The 24314-nt window shown below is 51.8% G+C and overlaps 2 long non-coding RNA genes across 2 annotated transcripts in view; both read left to right on the top strand.

The window, feature by feature from the left end:
• The window catches only part of LOC134474992 (uncharacterized), a 35389-nt gene that overhangs the window by 7715 nt on the left and 3360 nt on the right, over positions 1-24314 (top strand). The window lies entirely within an intron of this gene.
• LOC134474989 (uncharacterized) lies at positions 5689-14155 on the top strand. The gene is made up of 2 exons (XR_010045969.1): positions 5689-6254; positions 9915-14155. It is a non-coding gene; the product is annotated as an uncharacterized LOC134474989 (long non-coding RNA).

Raw genomic sequence — 24314 nt, 5'->3', positions numbered from 1 at the left:
AGTCCAATCTACTCTATGTAGTGAGACGAGACCTTGTCTCCAAAACCCACAAAAATGTGTGCAAACACAAAACGTGACTTAAATGCTACACAGCTCTTACACAACCATAAACCAAGGCAAAGGTCAAATGCAAACTCAGTTCAAATCAGATTAATCAGATATGACATACTGTCTTCTGTTTGAAACCCTGTTACGGCCCTCAGTGTACACATGGCCCTGCCACTGGGGAGTTGGTGAGACAGAGCAGTTGGCCTTACACGCGCGCGTGCACACACACACACACACAGAGCAAGTAATTACAGAAAGAACTCCTACCAATCAATAAAAAAAGGCTGAAGACTCAAAAGAAAAATGGGGGGGGGGGCTTGAATTAGCAGGCGTGTTTTTGCACTTCTGTAGCCTCAGCACTCCGGAGGCTGAGGCAGGAGGACTGCAGCGAGTTTGAGGCCATCCTGACTACACAGGGAGACTCTGCCTCTCCATGGCAGAACACTCAGATGGCCACCAAACACATGGAGAGGTGCCAGCACCTTGAGTCACCAGGAGTGACTTAGTTCAGGCTGCTGTGACAAAATATCTTAGACTGTGTAACTTATAAACAGAATTTATCAAGTGGTCGAGGTGGGGCACACCTGTAACACCAGCACTGTGGGAGGCTGAGGCAGGAGGATTGCAAATTCTAGTCCAGGCTGATAACTCTGTGATTTGGTATCTCAAAAAATTAGGGGCTGGGGATATAGCTCAGAGGCATAAGCACCTGCCTTGCAAGTGTGGGGTTGTGAGTTCCATCCCTGGTACCGATTTTAAAAAATAAATAAAGGGGCCAGGTATTTGGGTCAGCAGCACAAGCGCCTTCCTGGCAAGTGCGAGGTCATGAGTTCGATCCCTGGTACCCAGCAAAAAATAAGAAGCACTGGGGATGGAGCATCTGAAGGGCACACACAAAGCCCACAGAACAGACAAGAACCCAGAAGCGGCTGGGACGGTCATACGGGCACTCTTCAGCACAGCCCCAACCTGAGAAAGATCCCAACGCCTCCTGACATGAGATAGAGGAGCAGTGGCTAACTCAGGCCTGGGCGGCCATCAGCTTTCAGGCCACTCTCACAGCAGAAGCCCAGAGGGTTCTGTTTGCGTGGGGGGGGGGCAGTGTGGGATCAAACATCAGGGTGTGGGCGCCTTCCAAGGGAGGAGGGCTGGTGGCCCGGAGCCTGAAGGCCCCAGGAGCCAGGAAGCCCCTGGAAACCACACTAGATGTGGGCCCTGGGGGCTGGAGGTGGCCCAGGGGATAAGCAGGGAGGCTTGGGGACCCACAGCGCCCTTTTCCTGCTGCAGCTCCTGGACATGGCCTCGCCCCACATGGAAGCTGCTGCCCAGACTCAGGGTGCTCAGGGGAGCTAACCTCTGGGGATCACAGGACTGCTGGAGACCAGGCCGCTTCTGCAGCCTGCAGAGAACGGTGACTCTAGGACCCAGCCTCGGTCACCACCTGAACCCCGCACTGGAAAGGAAAGACTCTTTTTGGCTCCCAGTGTCCAAGGTCAGCTGCTTCCACAGGTCAGGAGGGCAGAGGAGGCCACAGGAAGCAAGGGAGAAGGGAGGAGCCGGGCATCAGAACCCGCTCTTCCGGGCCGCGGGCCCCTCACTGCACACTCAAGGTACCTGCCAGGGAGCCCAGTGTCCTGGGATCCTCTCACCTCCCACGCGGAGGCAAGACACCCAGCTGGACACTGCTGCTGACAGACAGCCTCAGGAAAGTCCAGCTCCAGTTGGCGTTTGGAGACCCAACCTTGGGTGTTGGATCCCCCTGCCCTGCTGCGGGCGGGCAAAGGAAGACGGGTCATTTCCTGCTTCTGAGAGGCAGTGTCCAGTGCAGGTGGACTGGGGAGTGGGGAGCGCTGGACGGGATGCTGGATGAGCGGTTGGCACAAGAACAAGCTCCAGAGAAAGCAGGACCCACACTAAAAATAAGCTCAGGGCTGGGGTGTAGCTCGGCAGCGTAAGCACCTGCCTGGCAAGTGCCAGGTCCTGAGTTTGATTCCCTGTACCAAAAAAATAAATAAAATTTAGCTCAGATAGCTGGGTTTGAGAGCACACAGGTGCAATCCCAGCACTCGAGGCTGAGGCAGGAGAATCACTGTGAGCTCAAGGCCAGCCTGGGCTCCACAGTAAGTCCTTGTCTCAAAAAAAAAAAAAAAAAAGTAGGGCTGGGGATTTAGCTCAGCGGCATAAGTGCCTGCCTTGCAAGCAGGCAGTCCTGAGTTCGATCCCTGGTACCGATAAAAAGAAAAAAGACAAAAAAAAAAAAAAAAAAAAAAAAAAACGTTAAACTGGGCATGAGTGGCCTATAATCCCAGCGCTTGGGAGGCTGAGGCAGGAGGATTGCTGCAAGTTTGAGGCCAGCCTGGGCTACAAAATGAGCTCAAGGCCAACCTGAACTGCACAGCGAGACCCTGTCTCAAAAATGCAAAAAAAGAAAAAAAAATTTAAGGAAATAAAAATGGTGTTTGTATCTATTCACGTATTTACTATTCCTTGTACAACTTTTCTGTAAATCTGAACCTCTTCCAGCAGCATTTCCCTTTTGCTTAATGACCTTTATTTAGTGTTTCTTACACTTCAGGTCTGTTGGTAGCAAATCATCTACTGCATTTGTCTAAAAAATTTATTTCTCCGTTTTGAATGATACTGTCACAGATACCGTTGTAAAACTACAAGTTTCTTGTTCTAATCACTGTGCAATGCTGTTCCAATGTCTTCCGGCTTGCATTGTTTCATTAGAAATCTGCAGTCTTCTGCATGTTTGTTTCCTTATTTTTAATTTCCCTCAGCTGCTTTTCCAGGTTTTTCTTTATTTCTGGTTCTCAAAACCCAACCAAGATGTCCATAAATAGGATTTTCTTTGTGTTCATCTTGCTGGGCTTCTCTCAACTTTCTCAGTATGTAGGTTGGTTTTTTGCACTCAAGCTTGAAATATTCTCTCTCAGTCAATATTTCATCAAAAACTTTTTCAAACATTTCTCTTTTTTTTTTTTTTTTGTCTTTTTCTTTTTTTATGGGTACCGGGGAATGAACTCACGACCACACACTTGCATGGCAGGTGCTTATGCCATTGAGCTAAATCCCCAGCCCCTAGCATTTCTTTCTGATTCGTTATTTCTCTTTCCTCCACTGAGACTGTAACACTATGCCTGTTAGATGCTTACTGAGGTCCCGTTCATCTTACGTTTGTGGGTGCACGAATTTTGTTATGATTTGTGTTATCTGTTTTCCTCTTTAGGTTGAGTCTCACATGCTTTTAGCTGTCTTGTTTTGTTTCGTTTGAGACAGTGTGTGCTGTGTAGCCCAGGCTGGCCTCGAGTTCACATCTCTTCCTGCCTCAGCCTCCTGAGTCCTGGCATTACCCAGTGTGCCATCACATTTGGCAAATCTAACATGCTTTTAATCTTTCCCCATGAATGTTCAGTTTCACATATTGAACTGTCCGTTTAGAATTTGATTTGAAACCAGCTGTAGCTTCAAGGCCAGTCTGAACTGCACAGTGAAACTTTGTCTCAAAAAAGACCAAAAAAATTGATTTGATTTTTTAAAAAACAGTTCTGAATCTCCTTCTGTTTTAGCTTTAATTATGCTCCCCTCACACAGATGCATTGTAGTCCTGCCCTCTTTCCATTAGCCTGTGACCATATCTGGAAGCATGGGCACTAATATTGGAATCAGTTAAGGTGGGGTGGCTCACAAGCCTGGGGTTCGAACAGGAGGATAGAGACATGGCAGATGCCTCTGAGTGGTTTATGTATAAGTCAAGGCACAAAAGCCATTGCTAATTGGTGCTGGAATATAGGAGGGACCAATATACGGAACAAATTCCCCCAGAGAGCCCTCAGAAGGAACCAGTCCTGATACAGCCCGTAATTTCAGGCCTCTGGAGCTATGGAAAATGCATTTCTATTGCTTTAAGCAAATCAGATGTGGTGTTTTGTGTGAGAGTCCCTAGAATATTAGGACTCTCCTGGAATTTCCCTTTTTTATCCATTATAGTTGTCTTTTCCTCTAGCTTCTTAAATAGTTTTATTGTAGCCAGGTGTGGCGGCACATTCCTATAATCTCAGCACTTGGAAGGCGGAGGCAGGAAAATCATTGTGAGTTTGAGGGTATCCTCGGCTACATAGTGAGTTCAAGGCCAGTCTGAGATAGTGAGACCATGGCTCAAAAAACCCTAACAAACAAAATTTTATTGTAATGATATATAATCTGCCTACTAATTTCAATGCATGAGCCTGTTTCTTCTTGTAAAAAATATTAACAGTGTATCATTTCCCCCATTGCTTCACAGTGTCTAGTAATTTTTTATTTTATGCTGGGCATTGTCGTTCTCTTCTATTCTGTTTAGGTGCTGACCATTTACCTGGCTTGGGTGGTCCTGCATCTATGAGGCCAGGTATATTTTGATTCTTACTGTTAAACCATGGTCTCCCAAGATCTCCGTAAAAATTCTCCTGTGTTTACTGAGCTCCTATAGCTTACTGAAATTCAGCTAAAATTTGTCTCTTTGAAACAGCTACAGGAAATTGCTGCTCATCTGTGTTTTCCAGAAACGCTTTTCCCTCTTTGTCCTTCCCGTGCCAGAGTCAGCTATGGATCTGGGCATTTTCTCCATGTCCTGAGCATTTTTCTCCCGATTTCTAGCTGCCAGGGAGGCCCTGAATTCTAGTTCCCTCCTCTGGAGCCAGCAGGACTTGTGCCTTCTGGTCCAGCTCCCTCCTCATAGCTTGTAGATTAGGAGCGTCCTGTGGGGAGCCAGAAAAATATGTCTTTGTATGGTTCCCTTCATAGGGGCACAGCCTGTCCAGTTTCTGCCTGGTTTTGGTCAGTCTTTTAGGACTTGCAAACAAATCTGTTTTGCATGTCTTTTTCTCAGATTTTACCATTGTTCCCTGCAGGAAATTAATCTTACACAAACCACTACCAGTCTGTGTTTCCTGAATTGCTACTTTGTGCTGCTTAAGACCCATCATTTAGCACTTACATCAGGTCTGGTTTTGGATTTGAGTGGATGAAGCATGGGTGGTACAGAAAGGTGCTGGCCCTTTTTGCTGGTGCCTGGAGCCAGCCCACCCTGACCCTCAGCTCCGCCCTGGACACTTCACGGTGCGGCAGAGCCTCAGTGGCTGCCTCCGCTTGGCAGGAGTAACCCTCTCTGGCAGGATAAGGACTGGAAGTGACCGAGTGGGTGCTGGGCACCGCGCCTGCACCAGCCGAGTGCTCAGCGCAGGCGGCAGCTGTGGTTACAGTGGATCACATCTCCTTCCACTCCTGACAGCTGGCCAGACCCGATGGCCACTTCCAGCAGGTCCCTGCCCTGGTCTGGTCTCCCATGCTCAGATCTGGGCTGCATCAGGTCTTGGTGGAGTGGAATGGGTTGTGCCAAGTTGCCCTGGCCCAGCAGGTTTTAAACAGCAACCTAGACAGGAAGAAGCTCACTGTTTCTCCGGGCAGAGCCCAGGGCTGTGGGCGCCAGGGCTGTACCCTGGACTTGCCGTGTGGCTTTGGCTGAGACCCTGCCCCACTCTGGTTCTCTTATCATGCACAGCAAGAGGTGACCTCTCAAGACCTTCCTAAGGTGGGATCAGAAATCGGGAGCCCTGGCCTCTGACCTTGGTGTAGTCTGCAACATGGTAAGTGAGGTTGGGCGCCTCACACTCGCTCCCTGCCTCATTTTCCCCATGTTTCATGAGGTGCACATGCCTGACACTCCCCCTATATCCAGGGGTTCAGCCTTCTTTCACAATAACACAGCACCCTGAAAACCAGAATAACAGACTGGTCCTATGTCCCCAAACCCGTGACCCAGCTTGATGCGGAGCAGGCTTGGCAGTGCCAGGCTTGAAGGGCAGGCAGGAGAAATGGAGCCAACTCCCCCTGGGGGGAAAATGAGAGCTTTCACAGAGAACAAGTAACTTGCTATTTAAATGCATAAGCGACCGGGCTGTGCCACCACATATGCAGATAGATGCAAATGATATGCAAATGAGCCAGAGTAAACTTGGGTTTGCCAGTGGCCTTTGCCAAGCAGTCTCTTAGGGTTTCATCGGAGTCTGGTCCGTGCCACAAGCTCACATCTGGGGCCCCGTGGCCTGGGGGTGAACGTGCAGCTGCTCTTCCTCCGAGAAGCCCTCCAGGACCCCACACGTCACGGCTGGACCTCGGTTTCATCCACTGGGGGTAGGAGGATGCCTCTCTACCTCTAAACTGTGAGTCCCTAGGGCAGGGGTCCCCCCTTGTTCACCGCTGCTGTCCCTCAAAGCTGGCAGGGGCTGGCAGTAAAGCGGAGCGCAGGGCTGCAAGCTGAGAGTGGGGAAGGCAGGATGGGCCTCTCTGCGACCTTGACTTTGACCTTGAATTGACCATTCGTCTCCCCAACCTCGATCATGACTCAGGGCAGCAGCTGAGTCTTTCCAGGTCCTTATGGTTGTGCGGTCACCCAACAAGTGTACCCCTGAGCTTAGTCAGGTTTCGATTGCTGTACCAAAATACCCAAGATAAATTGGAGAGGAGAGGTTTCCTTTGCTCACGGTTTTGGAGGTTTCAGGCTGGGATCAGCTGGCTGCACCGCTGCCAGGGCTGTGGTGACGCTGGGACACCAGGGCATAGGGGCGTGGCCGAGAAATCTGAGTGTCAGGCAAAGATCCAGGGGAAGGCGGGGCACAGACCTGATGCCTTGAAGCCACGCCCCCGTCTGCGTCATCCCGCAGAGCCCCGCCTCCTAGTAAGCCCATACCCTGCCCCAGGAGTAGGTCAATGCTTAATCCAGAGCGGTTCAGCGCCCTCATGACCTGGTCACCTCTCTCTGGAACTGCTGGGACCAAGTGAGTCTTTTTTTTTTTTTTTTTTTTTTTTTGTCTTTTTCGTTTTTATCGGTACCAGGGATCGAACTCACGACTGCCTGCTTGCAAGGCAGGTGCTTATGCCGCTGAGCTAAATCCCCAGCCCCGACCAAGTGAGTCTTGCGGGACATTTTCTCTGTAAACCATAACCCAGTTACTTTTAAGGGTCAGCAGTGTTGGCGCCTCACTACCCATGTGATCAAAGGACTGAGGGCGGCAGGGGGCTTCCAGCTGATGGAGGAAGAGGGCGCTGCTCCTGCTCTGCTGATGCAGTGAGACCCTCCAGGCCTTGTGTCCGCAGCTGCCACCCACTTGCTCATTCTGTGTCTCCCTGACCGTGAGGTCGGTGCGTTTGCGCTGCCGGCTTTGAGCAGCGCCTGTGTCCTCTGCAATCACCTCCTGCAGCCCCGAGTGTCCGCCAGGGATCCGCTCTGGGGTCGCTGGGAGTCTTAGAGGCGTCACAGACCCAGCAGATCCCCAGCCCTATGCAGCCCCTTCTTTCTGCTCCAAGCCCTCCAGTTTCACTGTAGGTCTCGTTATCTTCACACCCAGGTTTCGCTTTCCGTGTCTAGGAATTTTAGGAAGTGTTGCAGACACTTTTTGGGCCACAGCGCCTCCCCTTGGCCCACCTCGGATCCCAGCTGCAGGATGGAGGCCCGGTCTCCTGCTGGCAAGAGCGCCACCGGAAGTGAGCAGGCACTTCCACCTAAGGGCTGTAGCCAAGGGCTCCCGGGGCCGCTTGCCAGGCCCAAAAGAAGGGGGAGCAGAGGCAGCAGGGCAGAGTTCTACACAGGGATGGGCTGGTGGCTGGGCGCTCCTGCAGTCTGCTTCTTCCCCAGGTCCTGGGGGAGCTACAGCCCCTGCCCCAGTAACTCACCTCCACCGCTCCACACCCCCCCTCCCCCGTGACTCAGAGACCCCCAATGAGGCCGGCAGTAGCTCTCAAATCCGGCCAAGCCCCTGGCTGCCCTACTCACTCTGACGATACTGGTGCAGAGGCAGAAAGCAAATCGTTTTAAAAGCCGAAAGTGGAAGAAGCCAGTGGTGTGGACACCCGACTCACTGAGCAGACACGGAGGTCTTGGCTGCTGCTGTGTGCCAGGCACTGGGGAGGAGGCAGACCAGGGCCTGGCCTTGGCACTCTGCCCAATGGAGAAGACAGACAGCCAGAGAGCCTGTCAGGGACACTTATCCTGGGACAAGGGTTATCCTGGGACAAGACTGAGGGCTGGGAAGAGGGGCTGGGTCAAGCATCTTCATGTCCTGTTTGTTTAACATAGGGGTCTTTCTGTGTAGTTCAGGCTGGTCAGGCTGGCCTCAGACTTGCAGCAATCCTCCTGCCTCAGCCTCCTAAGTGCTGGGATTATGTGCATGTTTGTTATTTTTTAAAGCATCAAACCACTCGGCTTCTTGAGGGACACAGGAGTGCCCATTTATTGGAGATGAGGCACAGAGTGTCAGTGCAGTAGAGGCAGCCAGCTCTTAAGAGGCAGAGCTGCCACCTAAACCCACAGCTGCTGACCTAGAGCTGGCAGAGGTGCCTGTGTGCTTAGCATTGTCCTGCCTGCCCGTGACGGTTGTGGGCACTCAGTGGGCACCCCCCTGCCTGGGAGCCCCCAGCCCTTATCCCATCCAGCCCTGCCCAAGGGCAACAGCAGGAGGACGATCATGTCTCAGCCTTTAGGCCAAGAAACGGGGGCAGCGAGAGCCATGCTTGAAGAGAGTTGTCTGTCGTACTACATCTTTGAAATCTGATGTAAATGGGATGTGGTGGTGCATGCCTATAATCCCAGCACTAGGGAGGCTGAGGCAGGAGGGTCTATGTGTATTGGAGGCCAGCCTGGGCTGCATAGTGAATTCAAGTCTGACCTGAGCAGTTTTAGGCTCACAGCACATTTGAGAGGCAACCTTGGAGATATTCCATGTCCCTCTGACCCCCAGGGCACCACCCTACACAGTTCAGTCCAGCCGTGGGCATACACACACTGTTAGCACCAGCTTTTCCTGCGGATTTAAGCTTCTGTCAGAACCAAGAGGCTCTCACCTTGTCAGAAACCTGCTCTTCCCGTCTGGTAGGCTGAGCTCCTGGGATGGCCAATTCCAGGTCATTTTAACCCAAATGACCTCTGTGTCCCTAGCAGCTGGGGACGGGGATGACCGAGGAGCACAGGGACTGAAGGTTCTGTTTCCCAAAGCCGCTTCACAGCTCCTTAATGTTGCAAAATCCCAAGGAGGCAGGCGCAGCCCTGCTTCCTCCAGGGCGGGCAGGTGTCTCCCCCTCAACCATGCTTTCGGGTCTGCAGATGCCTGGCAAGCCTGGGGCACGAGGGACATTAGGCAGGAGCAGCTTCCGGCTGGGCCACGCTCCAGGGCATGGGGAGGTGGCAGAGCTTAGCCGGGCTTAGCCTCAGTGAGACCCCAGGCACCGTGTCCAGCACCCCCAAAAGACAAAGCATGAGCTGCTCCAGAGGGCAGGGCTGCCTGGCCATGTCCCCAAATAGAAACGTGTCAGTTTTGTTCCTTCCCTAACGTTCTGCTCTCTCCCTCTCTCTGTCCTTGCTGTGCTGTGGGGAGATGCACAAAATATTTTTTTTAAAAACAACAGCATCCAAAACCACAAGGCTTCCATTTCCAACGATACTGCAGAAACCCTTCTACCCAAAAAAAAAAAAAAAAAAAAAAAACCAGCCCTGCTTGCAAACGGGAAGGAAAATGTAACAAACATCCTTTTAAATGCATGGCTGGGCTTGCAGGAAAGGAAGGGAGCTCCAGGGGGACAGAGACAAAGCAGGGGCTGAGGAAGGAGCGGGAGTCCCAGCACCAGGAAGGCCCTGCGGGGCTGGGCTCCGTGTCTGGGCCCTGTGGCCGGGACTGGGTCCCCGGAGGGCAGGAGGTGCAGCTCCCTACTCTGGTGGGTTCGGGGGCGGCGCCTCTGCACCAGCATGGCCAGCTCAGGACTTTAACCAAAAACCAGCCCTGGAAAGGTTTGGGGTTTACATATAGACCGGTGTTCCCATTCCCCTGCAGGCTCTGCAGGCTCCCAAAGCCAGAAATTCACACAAGAAAGATCCCAGGAGGGCCGGGGATGTGGCTCAGCAGCACAAGCGCCTGCCTGACAAGCGGTTCGAGTCCCAAGAGAAGGTCCCTGGGCCACGGGTGGAAAGATACACGAGACACTGGTGAGGAAGAAGGCAGTGACCCCCGCCCCGGGTTCCCACAGACTGCAGGCCCTGCCCATGAGCTCACAGCGGAGAATTCCAACAGCAGTCTTCAGTGACAGCCGCAGCAAAACCAATTGGAAGACACGAAGATGCAGATGCCGTGAACCAAGGCAGGGGACAGAGCCAAGAGATGGAGGCCTCAGAGGCCGGGATGGGGCTGGGCAGGTGGGAGAGCCCTTGCCGATCCTGAGTGCACTCCCCAGCACAGCAACAAACAGACAAAACTGGTTAGCCAGGCGCAGCGGTGCACACCTGTAATCCTAGCACTCTGGGAGGCCGAGGCAGGAGGGTCACTATGAGTTTGAGAGCCTGGGCTACATAGTGAGTTTCAAACCCAGTGGGAACTACACAGCAAGACCCTGTCTCAAAACAAACATGCAAACAACAAACAAAAAACTGCCAAATAAATAAACAAAGCTCTGATGAAAATGACTAAAGACAAAATGAAGTTTTAGGAAATACCAAAAAGTAGAGTTTCTGAAATACCAAAAAGAAGAATTTCTGGTTAAAGAGAGCAGATTAAGCACAGACAGAATTTGCCCCTGTTTCTTGCCACCACTGGCACCACCGTTTAAAATGACAGAAAAGTGGTTTCCCAAGTATCACAGCAGCAAAGACACGGGCGCGACCCAGCAGCAAAGCAGATTTGCAGCTGGAAAGCAGCCAGCGGAGGGCAGCAGCGAGGCGGGGAAACCGAGGCAGCCCCAAGGCTCAGCTGCTGTAGGGGTAAGAAGGCAGGAGAGAGCCGGAATGTGTGGACAGAATTTAAAGAGTGGTCAGGACCAAAGTCCCTCCCCTCGTGCCAGGGCAGCGTCTCCAGCACTCGCAGCAGGCCCAGACTTCTCACTGCAAACAGAGGAGGTCGGCAGGAGAGAAGGACTCAAGGTGCTGGCTCGGGGAGCCCGGCTGTATCCCCCAACCTGCGGAGCGGGCCGCTCAGAGCTCAGAGCTTTCCAGCAGCCTCCAGTGCAAAAGCCAAAGTGCTCGGGCACGTGAGGGAAGCTTCCGACACAGAAGAATGGGAGAGAGGAGGTGAAAAGGCCCTCGGAGGAAACAGAAGAAATGCCAAAAGGTTATCAGTACGGAGATGTACCACACATTAAAGAAGAACACAATGTTATTAAAAAGGGCCCTTATTGCCTTCTTAGAATAAATTAAAGGTTTACTGGTGGGGTTGGGAAATAAGAGGGGAGACGAGGAATATCCCAGAAGGCGAACAATGAAACAACAATGCTTAGGAAAGAAAAGACGTTACAATTAGGGAACGAAGACCAGGGTGGGCGCTCAGTGGCGGAGCACGTGTGTAGCATGGTTCAAGTCCCAGCACCCCAGAAAGAAGATCAGAAAATCATTCTCAGAGATCTAACATCCAAATAAGAGGAATCAGGGCTGGGCGCGGTGGTACGTACCTGTGACCCCAGCACTTGGAAGCTGAGGCAGGAGGATCACTGAGATTTTGTGAGTTTGAGGCCAGTCTGGGCTCCATGCTGGGTTCCAGGCCAGCCTGAACTGCAGATAGGAATCCTAGAGGAAACGGAAAAAAATAAAGAAAATAGAAAGAGGATGTGATCAGCAAATAAGTTATTCCAGTCAAATTCTTTGAATTAAATGATAAAAAATTGAAAATGTCTTCCAAATCTAGCAAAAGGAATGAAGCTGTTTTTCCACTAGGATGCTTTACACTGAAATTCTGGTCATGGGAGGATAAAAGGTCATACAAACTTACAGAAAAGGATAAATTGGGTTTTAGAAAAAAATCAGAATAGCATCAGACCCCTCAGTGTCACCGCACAAGCTGACAGTGAAGCAAATCCTTTCCATGGGATTTTCTTTTTTGTAACAGTTTTGCTGTATGTTCAGGTTGGTCTCAGACTCATGGTGATTCTTCTTCATCAGCCTCAAAAACGCAGAGATTACAGGGGTGCACATCACCCTCAGCTTTCTTTTCTTTTCTTTTCTTTTTTTTTGTCTTTTTCCTTTTTATCGGTACCGGGGACTGAACTCATGACTGCCTGCTTTCAAGGCAGGCACTTACGCCGCTGAGCTAAATCCCCAGCCCTTCACCCTCAGCTTTCAATGGGATCCTTGCTTTCGTTCTGGGTGCTGGACACAAATCCAGGCCTCTTGCATGCCAAGCACTTTCGCTAACCCTAAGCCACAGCCTCAGCGTGGAGCAGTGTAGACTTCTATACCCAGCTAAATTATCAAACAGTAGCACGGGCAGAAGGCATTGCAGACATAGACTGGAAACTTTAGCTTCTATACAGTCTGGGGAATTCACTAGCAGATCATTCCACCAAAGTAAGGAAATAAGCCACGAAGGAAGGAAGGGGAGGAGACAAATAGAGAAGACAGACAAGGGGGCTCTGCTGGTGTCGAGCGAAGAGAGAATCCAACAGGACCAGAAGTCAGCCCGGAGAGTCTGGAACAAACTAGAAGGATCTGGAAAAAGCAAAAACTGTCCCAGAAGCTGTAGCCGAGGCACTAAATGGGGTGCTTAGATGTGGTAGGAAGCTGTTCATGCAGTTGGGGAAGAGTTTAGGATGAATTCGTGAAAATTATAAGGCAGGATGACCGCCAGGTCAGCAAAAGTCTGTGAAAGAAAAGAAATAGACAGCCGTGTTGCACGCTGCAGGGGCAGAGAGGAACAATCATAAAGCAAACTTTAAGCCTGAGCCAGCCCCTGTTACGATTTAAGAGCCCTGGAAGGCACTGGGGGAAATGTAGGACAGGGAGGAGGGTTACTGGGTGGCGGAGCTGGTGTGGGAGGAGAGAGGCAGGTACTTTGTCACCTTCTGCTCTGGCAGGTGGACAGACCATGCCCGAAATGGAAGCCTGTGTGCAGACCCGCGCATGTGTGTGAACGTTTAGGAATTTGGGAATTCAGGACAGAAGTCTTCAGTTTCTCCTAACAGATCTCATGAATCTACTGATATTTGAAACTACATGCCCAAAGCCAGGCATGGTGGCACAGGCCTGTCATGTCAGCGCTTGGGAGGCTGAGGCAGGAGGATCACCACAAGTTGGAGGCCGGCTTGGAACTACATAGGGCGCTCAATGCTAGCTTGCACTACAAAGTGAGACCCTATTTCAAACAAAACAAAACAAAACAACACAACTGTATGCATCTATGCAAAGGAAGATGTCACACAATGAGTGAATGTGAATAGTTTACTATATCCTCTGTGCCTTCTGGAATCTTCTCAGCTTCTGCAGTTTACATGATCCACAGTCACACACTGCACTGTGCTGTTACTTCCATTCTGCTTCCTAAAGCCCTGGAAAGCAGCCCGTTGGCCTGGGGCTCGGTGTCAGATTATATTTAGTTCGGAAGAACTAAACATTCTTCCTTAAGATCAGAACCAGAGCTGGGACGTGCGCTCTGACTTCTCCGACTCAGCCTCACTAAGGGATCGAACAGAGGGGCACAAGGCATGCAGGAAAGAAAGGGATCTGCCTGTCCACACACAAGACAGGACTGTGTACATTTAAAAATCCCTCAGAGAGCCGGCATGGTCCTGCACATCTGTAATCCCAGCACTAGGGAGGCTGAGGCAGGAGGATCATTGTGAATCTGAGACCAATTTGGGCTACAAGGTAAGCTCAAGGTCAGCCTGAGCTACATAGGCAGACCTTCTCTCAAAAAACAAAACAGGGGGCTGGGGATTTAGCTCAGCGGCATAAGCGCCTGCCTTGCAAGCAGGCAGTCGTGCGTTCCATCCCTGGTACCAATAAAAACGAAAAAGACAAAAAAAAAAAAAAAAAACCCCAAAACCACAACAAAATGTTTGATTTTATAACAGATAAGGTGGGAAAAATCAGATAGCTGTATGCCAAGCAAGTTGAGATTTATCTCATGTTATACAAAAGTAACTCAACATGAATTCTAGGGCTAAGCATAAAATGTAAAATAATAGAAATTCTAGAGGAAAAAAAAGGGAGGGGTCTTGTATCTTTGGAATAAGAAAATACTCTTAAAATTGACACAAAATGTGTATTTCATAAAATTAAAAAATTGATAAATTAGATTTCATTCAAAATTTTAAATTTTGCCTCTCGTATTTTTGTGAAAAGAATCAAAAAATGTCACAGATTGTGAGAAAACATTTGCTGCTCATACAGCCAACAGAGGACTGAGGAAGTTTTTTAAAGGAGCAAAAGATTTGAACACACCCCAGAGAAGATAAAATAAATGGGGAAAAGGCGAATGAAAAATGTCAATCTTATCCTTTAGTCCTGGGAAACTCAGATCGAAAACAACAATACACAATCACACTCTTGTTAAAATGGCTGAGTTTTTTTTTAAAAGTCAGGTCTTCTCAGTAACATACGCTGCTGACCAAGTGGGGTTTATTCCAGGAAACAATTTTAAGAGATTTTAAAAGTCAATCAATGTCATTCAGAACACTACCAAAAAGGGAACAAAATGGTGTGATCATCCAGTGAATGCACACAGAAATTTAACGTTCTTCCAGAGTGAAATTCCCAACAACTTGAAACAGGACATATCCCTCGTTTGATGGAGAACAGTTTGCAAAGCGTGCAGAAAACGTCAGCTTTAAAGGCAAAACACCAAAGGTTTTCCTCTAACGGTTAGAAGGAAGGAAACACGGACCCTACCGCTCTGTCCAGTCCCCGCTGCATGGCAGAGCCTTTCAGTGCGGTAAACCGAGAAAAGAGAGGGACCAGGAGGGGTTTCTTCTGGCTCAGGGTCGGAGTCCAGCCCGTGGCCGCTGGCTCCAAGGCAGAGGCAGCAGGCAGCCCACGGCCTGGTGCAGGGCAGGAGGCAGGGGGAGGAGAGGGAGAGTCGCCCCAGAGGCAGCCACCAGCCACCCACATGTCCACAGCACCCCGTGATCCGGTCACCTCGCCAAGCCTCCGGCTCTGCGCACAGGGGCTTTTAGGGGATGCTCTGACCCCCACGGTGACAAGAGGGGAGCCATCTGGGAGCCGCCCTGGCTCCCACCCACTGTCTCTGGCTTCCTGTGTCACCAGTGACCTCCTCCTTGCCGTCCCGTCTGGACCTCCAGCCTCCACCACGGAGAGCTAAACCCGTCTCTGTGCTTTTCCGACAGCTCTGTCTCCATTCCGAGGCCCTGGGATCTTCTGGGTGTCCCTGTCCTTGCACTTTGGGGTCGTTATTAAAAGATTAAGGGTCACACAGGCCACACACAGGGTGACGGCGATCAGACAGCCAAGATGGAAATCAGAACCGAAGGACCCCAGGGCCAGGGGGCAGGTCCCGGGCAGGCAGGACTTGGCGGGGTTTCCTCCTCGTGTCGCTCAGAAAATGGGTGATTTAAAACCTGGGGTGTTTTATTTCTGGAACTTTCCAGGGGATATGTAGCCACCATGTTTAGTGGCGAGGAGTAGAGTTTAGAGAGCGAAACAGCGGGTAAGGGAGGAGAGAGGTACAGCCGGGTCGTGGCACAGCTCACGGTGAGATGCCAGGCGACACCAAGAGTGGCAGAACCACTGCCACACAGATCGGCACTGGTGACCGGGGAAGCTGCACACAAACCGTGTCCCCGAGGGATTTCACTTATTAAAAGTCCCGCCGGGCCTGGTGGTGCACACCTGTCATCCCAGCACTCAGGAGGCTGAGGCAGGAGGGTTGCTCCGAGTCTGGGGTCAGCATGGACTCCAAAATGACACCTTGTCCTCTGCCCCCCTAAAAGAGTAAAAACGTACAGAAGAAAAAAAAAAAACTATATTCCCCTGCGCTGTTCACTCTTGGTTTTCAGTTTTGTTTGCAGTGTGGAGGACCTCGCCCTGGCCCGGTTACAGCCAGGCGGCCTGGGCGGCTGAAGCCTCCTCAGGGCACAGCATCCCGTGCCTCTGTGGGCCCTGCTCCCTTCCAATGTTTGTTTCTGTCAGTCCATGCCTGTGATGGATACAGACGGCCACATTGGCCAGGGATTTAGCTCGGTGGCATAAGCGCCTGCCTGGTAAGCATGAGGTCATGAGTTCAATCCGTGATACCAAAGAAAACCCCAACAGCAACAACAGACGGCCACAGTGGTCACTCACACGCACTGCAGCCCTAATTCTTCCACATCCCCCATCTTGGGTCCCTTCTCTGCGTTCAGAAGACCTGTCTGCTTCCTAGTACCTGTCACTCAGGCTGCTCTTTATCTTATTTATACTTTGAGTTTCTCATGTAAGAAAAAATCACATTTTTTTTTTTTCTGAAAAAGAATCTCACTATGCATCCCAGGCCAGCCTTGAACTCAAGGTGATCCTCCTGCATCAGCTTCCTGCATGCTGGCATTACAAATCTGCATAAATTCTAAGATACAGGATTGCAGACATGGCTACCCTTTTACTGTGGCACAGATTCGGGGTGGGGGGACCCAGAGACCAGGCAGAATTCAGCCGGACCTTCAGCCTGGAGGCCTGATGGGAAAAAACCCATTTAGGGGTGCTGGGGTTGTCACAAGTCCTTCCCACAGTGGGATTAGGGCCAGGCATATAATCCCAGAATTTAGGAGGCTGAGGCAGGAAGGTCGTTGGGAATTTGAGAATAGCCTGAGCTACAAAGTGAGCTCAAGCCCAAGCTGAACTACATAGGAGACCCTCAAAAAAATCAATGGACCCATTGGGGTTGCACAAATTAAAACTTCAGTGGCGCTGGGTATGGTGGCACAGGCCTATAATCCGAACACTTAGGAGGCTGAAGCAGGAGGGTCGGTGGGAGTTTGCGATAAGCCTGAGCTACAAAGTGAGCTCAAGGCCAGCCTGGACTGCAGAGCGAGACCCTGTCTCAAACAACAACAACAAAAACTGCTTCAGTGGGACCATGGGCCCTGCTGACAGTCACCTGAACCCTCCTGCAGCTGCCGGTGAGTCCCTCCGTGCTGACTGCATAGCTCCGGGTAGGATTAAGGGTGCCCCAGCCTGGGTGTGTGTCCTGCCTGTGCTAAGGCCAGGTGGCCTGGGTAAAACATAAGGACACTTACATTTTATCGGGTCATTGCTTGCCACTTGCCGCTCGCTCCCTCACTGTAGCCGCCTTACGCCCGCCCTCCTTTGCCACGGCCTGTTCTCCTGCGCAGTGCCACCTGCCACGCCACCCTGCCCTGGAGCCCACCAGCAATGGACTGAACCCCTGCAAACCATGAGCCAGACACACTTCCGAGCCTTAACTTTGGGTGCTGGGTGTCTCATCTCAGCAAGGAGAAAAGTAAGACTCTAAGGTGACAGAAAGATAGGGTTGATGTTTAAATTTAAAATGCGCTACAGCGAAAGACAGATTGCCACGAGTACCTCTCCCCTCAAATGCTCTGGTCCCATCTCCTCACTGGCTTCTGCAGCAGCTCTGCAGTGCTCTTTCCTGAGGGTCTTCAGCGGGTTTGTGTGGTGCCTCAGTGTCCTGAGCACAGTCCTAACATCCCCTTCCTTGGTCACTGCGGGAGCCAGATGCCGGATGTCACCCAGTACCAGGCACAGTGAGGACACCGGCCTCCTTTCCAGAAACCCGCCTTTCTGTCGGATGGACACTTAGAGTGGAGACCCCCAGGGCTGCTGCAGAAAGTGGCTGGGGTGAAGTGTGGGTGCTCCAGACCCGGGGAGGCTTCTGAGGGGCTGGCAGGTCTTTCCTGTAACAGATGATTTAAAAATGTAAACATCGCACATTTTCGCCTCACACCGTGTCTCAGCTGCTTTTCTCTTTGCTGAGACCAGGTTCTGCTGGCTTTAGTCCTTCATCTGCTGGCTCCCAAGCAGGCTGGCAGGGCTGGGGGGCATCTCGAGGAGAAACAGTTTGTGTTGGGCAGAAGGCAGGAAGACGCCCCAGCCTCGCTCTGTCCTGTCTGCTGCACCCAGGCTGTGGGGACAGGGCGGTGCCACCCAATCAGTGGACTGATTAGGAATCACCCAGCCTTAATCCCAGTGCCACACACTGAGATTCAGCTGCCTCTGAAAGAGCAGGAGGCTTTGGGGGACCCTGCAACGCCCCATAACACACTGCCTACATGTCCTCCCATACATAACCCCCAGGCCGAGCAGGATCCTGGCACAGGGTCTTCTCCGGTCCACTGCGCGTCAGCAAGCCTGTCCACAGCTCTGCCAGAGTGGAGACTTGGGGTCAGCAGCTACTCTGCAAAACCTTTGGTCGTAAAGTCTGTGTGATCCTGGCTCATTTTGTTACCCTGGAGAAGGTGATTCTTGCCAAGGAGGGTGGCGCATGCCTTTGTGCCACTATTTGAGAGGCTGAGGCAGGCAGACCCCAAGTTCGAGGCCGTTCTGGGCAGTGTATCTCGGTTCTGTGTCAAAATCTGAGTTTTCAAACAGCGGAGTCTATAGGACCACAGTAGAGGACCTGCCTAGGACCCATGAGACCCTAGGGTCAGTCCCTGGTGCTAAAGAGAAGATTAAAACAGGAAGGAAATGGGTCCAGATGGGGCCGGGAAAAAGATACAGAGACCAGCCTGAACTGCTCAATGAGACCCAGACTAAAACAGTAGAGCTGGGGGCCCTGCCTGTGACCCCAGCGGTCCAGCAGGGTTCTCCAGAGCCTCCCTCAGCTGCTGGGACCTCCCGGGGGGGTCCCCCAGATGGGAAGGGGGGGATGGGGTCTAGGTACCAGTATCACAGTGCTCCGGAATTGTCCTGGGTGCTCTGGGTCTCCAGTTATCTCGCCCTCTGAGGGGCACACTGGGGGGACACAGACAGGGCTGGAGGGCATCAGGGCCCTGCCCTGGCTCCCCGGCGCCCCTTGATAGGGAGGAGAGAACCTTCTGCACCCCTCTCTGTCGGGCGCAGGCGCTCAACACACCCCGCCCAGGACGATAAGACCACATCAGCTTCCGCAATGCGTTATGTCCCTCTCTAAACTAGCCAACCCGTGCGCACCTCGTGCTCACTCCGTATTCGCCCCGTGCTGACTCTGTGGCAACCCCTGATTGGCCACAGCTGGATATATTAGCCAGAGCCTGCGTCCCATTCCCGCCCTGCTTCCTCGTGGCAGCCTGTGATTGGTCAAGGCCGAATATATAAACCAGAGCCCGCGTAAATAAAGCGGCAGTTCCTGTTACCACCTGAAGCGTCTCCTGTCTCATTGGGGGGCTGTGCCGGTCACCTGTCCCCTCCACAGTCTTCCCCAACCACTGAAAGCAGGGAGGGGGAGCCCCAGCTCCTCAGTTTTGTATCTGAAAAATGTAGGTGTTGGGTAGCTGTCCTAGGCCTTCAGCCCAAGGGGCAAGGGCCCAGCAAGGACATTGTGACCCAGTGACAGGGACGGCATTCCCTGGCCCGTTATGTCACGCTGGGAGTGGGGCGCAGCCCTAAGAACCAGGTCCAGCCCCCTCCCCAGTTCCTAGGGCAAAGGTCAAGTCTAGGGGTCAAGGTCGCAGGCTGCTTCTTGCAGACCCCTTGGGGAGGCAGAGGAAGGGAACCAGGCTGTGGAGAGAGCCGGGGGGGCTCGTTGCACCCTTTAGCTCCCGCTTAGATAATTACTGACCGGATACTGTTTTCTGCAGTGAGTTCTCTCAGCTGCTGGTTGAGCTGCTGTGGCCCGGGCCCTGTGGTCGCCACCCCCCACCCAGGAAGCACCAGGAAGGTGATGCAAAACACGCCCCCGCCAGGCCCTGTGTCCCCAAGGGCTGAACTCTGGATAAGGCCAAGAAGCCTTCAGGTCCCCAGGTCCTTTGCATCGGGGCTGACATCAGTCACCCGCATCACCGGAGTGCTGGGGCTGGGCGCCGGCGGGACACGGTCCTGGGGTGCCCGGGTTGGGCTGCGGGGACAGGGAGGGCAGAAACCAGCAGGATATCTGCTCAGGAGAAAGGCAGCTCGGACCTCATGAGCTCACGTGGGGAGGCTCGCGGGCGTGGGCGGCCGTGGGCAGACTGCAGTGACCACGGAACTGTGGTCAGGGCCCAGGTCTCCAGCTGTTGTTGTCACTCTTTTCTGTCACCTCTGAGTGACATCCGTCTCTTTGGTGTCTATGGCACATAGGTTTCTTTGTGAGGGGTGATAGAATTCTAGCCTGGCTGAAAAGATAAGAAGTATGAAATATAAATGACCTTTATTTTAAGAATATGGGGAGACACTCCTGACCCTCCGGGATCTGACATTGTCTCCAGGGGCTGGCATTCTCTCCGCCAGACACGCGGTGTGGGGGCATACATGTAGCTTAGGTTTGGGGTGGTGCCTGAGGGGCATTAGTGATGAGCAGGGAGCCCATTGGTATTCATTGCACACCACAGGTAAATTCCTAGGGGTGGGGAAGATAGAGTCCTTTGGTTCCACTCCCAGCCTCCTCCCAGCTAGAGTCCGGCCTAGGGCAAGATTCTTTCAAGGGGGCAGTCGCAGGGTGTGATTTTTTGTTTTGTTTTGAGCCAGAGTCTTGCTGTGTAGCCCAGGCTGGCCTAGAACTCTGGTGATCCTCCTGCCTCAGCCTCTGGAGTGCTGGGATTATAGGTGCCCACACTCATGCTTGACCAAGAGTGAGGCTTTTTTTTTTTTTTTTTTTTTTTTGTCTTTTTGAGACAGGGTCTCGCTGTGCAGTTCAGGCTGGCCTTGAGCTCACTTTGTAGCCCAGGCTGGTCTTGAATTCCCAATGATCCTCCTGTCTCAGCCTCCCGAGTGCTGGGATTACAGGCACTATGTAAATACCCAGGATTCCAGGTATTATTTAAATACTTATTTTCTTTAATAATATTTATTTTCTTTAATAATCATTGGGTTTTTTCTATTTCAGTAAATTTTGATCACTTGTATTTTCCTACAAATTCTCCTTTTCGTTTATGATTCTTCAAACTGTATCTTCATTCTTTCTCTTTTTTCAGCGATAGTGAGAACTGAAGTCAGGGAACACTAAGCTACATCCCCCACCCTTTTAATTGAAGGCAGGTTCTAGGTAAATTGCTGAGGCTGCATTCCAACTAGAGAGATCTTCCTGCCTCAGCCTCCGGAATAGTTGTGATTACCAGTGTGTGCCACAGTGCCTGGCTCCTCTTTCATCTTTCTTATTAGATATTTAGGACTTTCTTCTGCATCCCCTGGATTAATTTGCTAGAGTTTGTGACCCGCGCAGCCCCAATGAAACAGGAGACGCTTCAGGTGGTAACAGGAACTGCCGCTTTATTTACGCAGGCTCTGGTTTATATATTCGGCCGTGACCAATCACAGGCTGCCACGAGGAAGCAGGGCGGGAATAGGACGCAGGCTCTGGCTACTATATCCAGCTGTGGCCAATCAGGGGTTGCCACAGAGTCCGCACGGGGCGAATACGGAGTGAGCACGAGGTGCGCACGGGTTGGCTAATTTAGAGAGGGATGTAGCAAAAAAAAAAAAAAAAAAAAAAAGAGAGGGACATTGCGGAAGCTGGCGTGGTCCTTAGTCCCGGGTGGGGTATGGTATGTTGAGCGCCTGCACCCAACATGTTTGTGTATTTTGTCTTTCAAACAGCTAGCTTTAGGCTTTGTGGATCATTCTGAAATTGTTGATTTCCTTTCAGTTCATATCATTTTTATTGCTTCCTCTCTCCCACTGTTTTTAAATCTTCCTTGTTGAAAGCTTTGCTCGTGTATGCTTAAGTCATTCCTGCTTCAGAGCAAATGCACTTAAGGCTCCGTGTTTCTCTGTAAATGTCATTTTAGTTGCGTTCCATACATGTTATTTTGCATTTATTTCTCTTCTGTACCATCAGATAGTCCCATGTAATTTCAGTTGCGGTCTTTGGAGGGGCTCAGTAACTAACTTTCCTTCCCACCCTGGATTCTGAGCCCAGAGATGAGACAAAGATTCAGCAGCAAGGGCACCAGAAAAGAATAATTTTTAAAAAACAAAAAAACTGCTCAGCCGTACAAGCACCTGCATGCACAAGGTTGTAGGTTGGATCCCTGGTACCAAAAAAAAAAAAAAAAACTGACCATGGCATGGTGGTGCACATTTGTAATCCCGGCCCTCAGGAGGCTGAGGCAGAAGGATCCTTGCAAATTTGAGACCAGCCTGGGCTACAAAGTGAGCTCAAAGCCAGCCTGAATTGCATAGTAAGACTCTGTCTCAGAAAATGCAAAAAACAAAACAAAAAAACCCAAAACTGATACAAGATTGAAGGATGAGGGTCATTGTGACAGCTGTAGGTTACCTTTTTTTCTTTCTCTCTTCCTTTTTCTTTGTGATAAGGGGTCTTGCTATGTAGTCCAGGCTGGCCTTGAACTCATGGGGATCCTCCTGCTTCAGCCTCCTGAGTGCTGGGATTACAGCAGTATTGCTAGTGGGCTTCTTCGTACTGAGAATAGGCATTTGGCAACTTTTTCCTGGTCGCAGTGGTGGTGCTGGGAGTGGTGGGGGAGATGGGTGGAGTGAGCTGTGGGCAGCTGACTCCCAGGCAGAGAAAAGGGCACTTAACCACAGGTGAGGACTGGGTGAGGCAGCTGTTGCCTCCTAGGCCTGGGGGAAAGGGGCAGAGGTGGAGTGTGCGGCAGGATTCAGTTCCCTCTACATGTGGGGAAACATTCGGAGCAGGAGAGAAACGTTCCTACAATCCCTTCCTCTTGACTCGAACGAGACCTGAGTGTTCTTCCCAGGTGTCAGAGCTGTGGTTGTTTTTCTCCGCCCTTGGGTATGCACAGGTCTATTTTTGGATTCCCTGTTCTGTCCCATTGATCTGTTTGCCCATCCTTAAGCCAACATCTCACATTTTGATTACCCTACCGCTTTAATTATTTTTTTTTTACTTTTTTTTTTAAATCTTTTTATCGGTACCGGGGATTGAACTCACGACCACCTGCTTGCAAGGCAGGTGCTTATGCTGCTAAACTAAATCCCCAGCCCCTCTACCGCTTTTAGTCTAGTGCTTGACAAATAAGCCCTGTTATTTTATTAACTCATATGTTAATAGGTGGGGACTCTGTGACCCCCGGCTGCTCATCCTGAGGAAGGGCTGGAAGTGTCCCCTGTCCCAGGACCGCTGGAGACCTCATCTCCCAGCTCAGGGCAAACGGTGAAGACTCAGGTGTGCAACGGTCACACTGTGGTTCTCTGCAGGCCCTGGGGTCCCGCCAGAAGAGGACGGTGGATTCTGGGCTCCTTCAGAAGAAGGGAACAGGAAGTCGTGGTTCGCACCCCTGACTGAGTTTGCACCCAGAGCGCCGGGCCACCCCCTGGCCTGCGGGGGGTCCTCTGCCCTCTGAGTTTATGGCCTTCATGGTTCGAGGTTTCTCAGTGTGAAGTTTCTCACTGAGCAGGTGCTCGGCAGCCCGGCCTCAGCTCCCTAAATCATCCCACCGATTCTAAGCCCCAGGGTCTTCTCTTCCTGCGACTCTAACATCTGGGCAAAATGAGCCTCAGACACATTTGCAGCCAGGCATTGTGGTGCCCACCTACCATTCCAGCACTCTGGAGGCTGAGGCAGGAGACTACCTTGAGTTCAAGGCCAGCCTAGGCTACATAGTGAGCCTCTGTCTCAAAAACAAACAAGACCAAGCAAACAAACAAAAAAGGGTTGGGGATATAGCTCAGGATGAAAGCCCTGGGTTCAATCTTCAGTAGAACAAAACAAAAACAAAAACAAAAAAAAAAACAACACGAACAAACACACTTGTCCAAGGACACCCTCAGCCAGGGGGCAGAAAAAGCTCTCAGATCCACGCTGACGCTGGTCAGCGCAGTCTCCTTCCCCGCCCAGGGATAAATGAGACAGATACTGAATGTTAAGGAAAACAGGAAAGGCCCGCTGACATCCCCAGGGCCGGAATCTGACCCTTCCCTACCTCAGGGCCTAGCTACACCCAAGGGTGGTCGAGGCGGCAATTGGAGCCATAGTGGCCCAGGAGCACGGGAAGGGGCGCACTGCGGAGGGGTAAAAGGTCGCTGCTTGCAGCTAGGTGCCAGGCAGGTGGGGCGGCCCAGGAGGGGAGGAAGGCTGGAGGCGAATGGGAGCCCCCCCCTTTCTCCAGGCGGAGCGACGCGACCCACTGCAGGGGCTGGCGTGGGCAGCCACTGGCAGGACCCAGCCTGCGGGCGGGCCCGACGTTAGCATCTGGGGGAGCAGGGCTGTCTCCCGGGCCTGCCGGGGCGGAACAGGGGCGCTGGGAAGGTGAGCTGGGCCGCTCCCCGCACGCGGAACAGGGCTGCCCGCGGAGAATTTTTCCACTGCCAAAGCCTGAGGCTTCCAGACAGCCCCTTCTCTCTCGGGCGGCCCCGCCCCCGCCCCCCCCGCCCCCCCCGCCCCCCTCCTTCCTCCCCTCCCCCGCCC

This window comes from Cavia porcellus, unplaced genomic scaffold, assembly GCF_034190915.1.
Source record: "Cavia porcellus strain 051 isolate PalLab524CR breed Dunkin Hartley unplaced genomic scaffold, mCavPor4.1 scaffold_49, whole genome shotgun sequence".
Classification (NCBI taxonomy): domain Eukaryota; kingdom Metazoa; phylum Chordata; class Mammalia; order Rodentia; family Caviidae; genus Cavia; species Cavia porcellus.
The sequence above is the reverse complement of the archived record's forward strand: the minus strand, read 5'-3'. Positions and strand labels throughout refer to the sequence as shown.